We start from the raw sequence: 4,321 nt of genomic DNA, 5'->3' as shown, positions 1-4,321 counted from the left end.
ATCACATTTAGGATAGATAGCCATACTATAAAGAGGGGAATTCTTTGGCTAAGCGGTTATCAAGTGCCACTAGGTGTTATTATTCATGTGCATGCATTTAGAACCTAGTGAGCTAACTTAACTCCTTTGAAGAAAATGTTTGTGAAAATTCTAACACACGTGCACATGTTGGTTTACACATTGTGGTGTTGGCACAATTTGATTTGGCGCTTTTTTTGAGAAAATAACGTGCAATTTTTTATTGCACCAGTGGGAAAACTGGAGAAGTCACAAACACTCACCGGACGCTGGCTCAGAGGCACCGGACGCTGTGTCTGTGCGTCCGATGTGTAGGCAGTGCCTAGCTCAGCTAGGGTTAGGCACCTGATGCCCAGCACCGGACGTAGGTTAGACCCTGTTTGAGCATCCGATGTTTTGATTCCAGTGTTTGTTGACACTAGCTAGCACCACTTAGATACTAGGTTGTCATCCCCAGCATGGTGCCAGAGTGTACAAAGGTATTTATAAATGTAAAGGCTCTCTAGAAAATAATCTATTCTATCTGCAAGCACACAGATAAAACACCTCATTGTAGCATTTCACCAGGATAAGTATTCCAGGTATCGTTATTTATAATTTTGCTCAAGGGATCTAAAGAAGATGAAATTAATTCAAGGGGCAAAATCTATCAAGGCATAGACTAGAGATGAACTTGCAAGAACATGATTACTAATGAGAAACTCGTCACACAGTCACTTACTTTAGCAGGGGGTAAACCATAAAGATAATGATAATGAATTATAAGTTCATGGGTAGATAACACAGCGATTAGAAAATAGACTACTCCTCATATGTAGGTGATGTCGGATTAGCTAGAGAATGGATTCTAAGTTATCTACTAACTACTAAGTCAAAATCTACTCTAGTTATCTACAAGATCATATATAGCATAAAAGACTCTTCATTCATGTATAAGGAACATTGATAAAGTAAATAAGAGCATCGCATGACTTACTCCACAATACCGGTTCTGCCTGTCCTATCAACGGAGGGTGGACTATATAAGAATCAACGAAGCTATCACTATCGCGAACTACCACACGACCCGGCCAATAGGATACATTTGCAGATAAATAACATCTAAGCACCACGCTCACATGTGATCTATCACCTAACTCCCTCGCGTCAAGAGCTAAGCGCTTTGCAAACTTATACATAAACTCATTATCAATTAGAACTATATCAAATATAGAACTAGAACAAACTAAGAACATAATAATTAGCGACATAATGCAATTAGAACAAAGAATTAGAGAAAGATATGAATAATACCAATCTTTATTACCGAAGATCTGAATCCAAAGCGTAGTGCTCTACTTCTCTAATTGCTATCTAATCAAACCTCTAAACTTGAAGGATTAGGGAGTAGCTAATTCTAATCCTCTGTGGGAGAGAAGCCTTAAACCCTAACTTTAATGGCTACCTCTGAATAATGATTTCTTCTCTTCTCCTCCCTCCAGGGGGGGTTGGCCTTGGTTTTATAGTCCCCTCAAGTGAACGTGAGCCATTGGATCAAACCGACATAGATTGTATGGTTTAGATTGATCGTTTAGGTCGGTGGAACGTAGTCCCGAAGCAGAGTCCCGATTGGGTTCCAACCCTGGGCGGGCGCCCAAGGGGAGTGGGCGGCCGCCCTGCCCCCGAGCCCGATCGTGCTCTCGTTCGTTCCCGTGGCTTCTGGACTCTTCTAGATTGAGGAAAATTGCGCGGCACGTAATTATCTCGTTGTAAACATGACATGTGGGCCTTCTCTCCATATTCTCTGATAACCCCCTACAGAAATAGATAAACACCAAAGCTTGTGGAATTCTGTCAGATAAAACCCTAATTCTAGATGTTTGTTTCATATTGATCCTTTTTCATGTTTATTTGATTATTAATTTTAGTACTTAAGGACCATCAACAAACTCCCCCAAGCTTACCCTTTGCTCGTCCCTGAGCAAATAGCTAAACTTAGACGAATCAGAAGGTTCTTCGATGTTTTCTTTCCTGACAGGCACACATGCTATCTCTCCTCCTCTTTGATCTTTGCTTTGGGGGAACATGGGCTATCTCTTTTTCTTTTCTTTTTTTTTAGGTGGGTAGTAGATACCCCTAATTCTACTGTCGGACACTTGTCCATTTTTTTCCGCTCAAGTGGGCATCTTTGTACCCCTAATTCTACTTCGGACACTTGTCCATTTTTACCTCTCGTCTTACTCTCTTTTTTTTCTTTTATCGAGGTTCCGGGCACTTGCCCCTTTTTATTTCCTTGTATATTTTTGCATAACCCATGCCTCTTCTGCATTGAATCTTTTTAGAGAGAGAGAATAACAATATTTGGGACAGTGAGTGATAATATTTTTAGCAATTTTAATGATTGGTGATGAATGCTATGGTAGATGTGTGCAAGTGAATATTTTAATTTAACCACATGAAAAGCTCCTAAGGGTCAACACAGCTCGATCAAACTCAATGCAAATATAGTAAAAGATGTTATAGCAAGTATGGCTGTGGTAGGTAGTTTTGTTATGCTAGGAACCCATCATGTGATTTGTAAGTTTTTAAAATAAATCTCCAGAACTTAGTGTAGTAGGAACAAGATAAACAGCAGCTCAAACTTTGTATTATGCCTTTCGCTTACCTAGACTTCAGTTTTATGCTTCCCAAAGAGAGTAATTTCAGTTTTAGTAATTCCTGGAAGAATTCTAATATAAAAGCTAGGTACTTAAAAGTAAGCAACCAGAGCAACTGTTCATTATTTCCATCATGCATCTTTTTGGTCTTTTTGTTTTTTCTAGAGATTAAACTTAGCAGATAAATAAAGCACACTTATCTACACACTCTTTTTATTTTGTTTTCATGTTTATAAAGTGCAGTAAATTAAAGCGAGAAAATATTTATTGGGTTTTCTAAGTTTTTCCTTTTAAGATAAAATACTAAAATAGAAAAGAATAAATAAGAAGAGCAAATAAAAACTTACTTGATAAATTGGGGAGGAACTCCCTCAAGCTGGATGTTGACGTCGGTCTTACCTGATGTTCCAGAACCGCATCATAGTTGTGATGTTATCGTTCATTGTTGTTGTATCTTGTCTCAGCTCTTCTACTGCAGCAGCATGGTCCTGGTTCCATTTTTGTTGCTCTTCCAGGAGTCTTCCATGTTCTGCTTGCGTGTTCTGGATGTCGAGGAGGGTGTTGTCGGTACGAGTAAAGAAAGCACCGGCCTCTTGATAGTAATCATTCGTGAAAGCGTTGGAGGCATCAGAGTATCGTCCTGCATCAAATTGGGGCGGAGGTCTGGATCCTGAAGCTCCATATGGATCAGTGGAGTACCTGCCCGTATGAAAAGGCGGGTTTGTCCACTGGTGATCTTGGCTCTCCGGCCATGTCTCCTCTGTTGGCTCTTGTGGTTGCGCATGTCGAACCCATGGGTCTCGAAGGACTCGAGGGTTGTAATCGCAATAATGCAGGTGCGCTGCTTCTTCTGGTCCAGGGTCAGCTCCATACCAGGTGCGTTCTCGGTGAGTGGTCACCCTTTCAGATGCCACTCGCTGTGGAGTTCTCTGGTTCACTGGTGTTGCTGCAATCTCAATCAAAAAGTTTTGCACAACGTAGAGGCCAAGGTTCGGGTTAGGTAACCGAATCTTGCCTTTATCATCATATAGCATATGCATTACATTCCCCTCTTTCTTTAACATCCGAGCTTGTCTAAATGTGTCATAGCCATGATAAATTCTTAATTCCTCTATGAAATCCAACGATGAGTTTTCTAGTAAGTGAAGATTAAAGGCTAGACGAGTGATAAGTGAAGTACATCCTACTGGTCCCTGCAGACTAGGTATACTAAGCCAATGAGAAACTAATAGTGTAACAGGTGAAGTAGGTACTTTACTAATAGCAGCATATAAAAGTTGTAAATCTCCCACTCTTACTTTCCTAATATCATCACGATAGAAAAGATTGTACCCAAGCCATTTGTGGAACATCCTAAGAGTGGGGTGTTCCATGTCACCGGTTCGGGCTTGACTATAAAAATTATCTCTAGATATTTCTCTCCAAAACTGATATCTCTCAAAATTGGGTAAATCGGAGTCAATGTTCAGGATGCATCTTGAAGAGAAACCAAGATGGTCGCTCAACTCTCTCCAAGACAACATAATTTCCTGTTTGAACATCCGAAAAACAATTCCCCCCTCATAGTATTGTAAAGTGCAAAGAAATTCGAGGGTGAGAAGATGAGAACCCAGCTCAGTTATATTCCAAAAATTTGTCCAACCTAACATCTGGAAAATTAAGTTAAA

This window comes from Sorghum bicolor, chromosome 6 (genome assembly GCF_000003195.3).
Source record: "Sorghum bicolor cultivar BTx623 chromosome 6, Sorghum_bicolor_NCBIv3, whole genome shotgun sequence".
Taxonomy (NCBI): domain Eukaryota; kingdom Viridiplantae; phylum Streptophyta; class Magnoliopsida; order Poales; family Poaceae; genus Sorghum; species Sorghum bicolor.
This window is presented reverse-complemented; position numbering follows the sequence as displayed.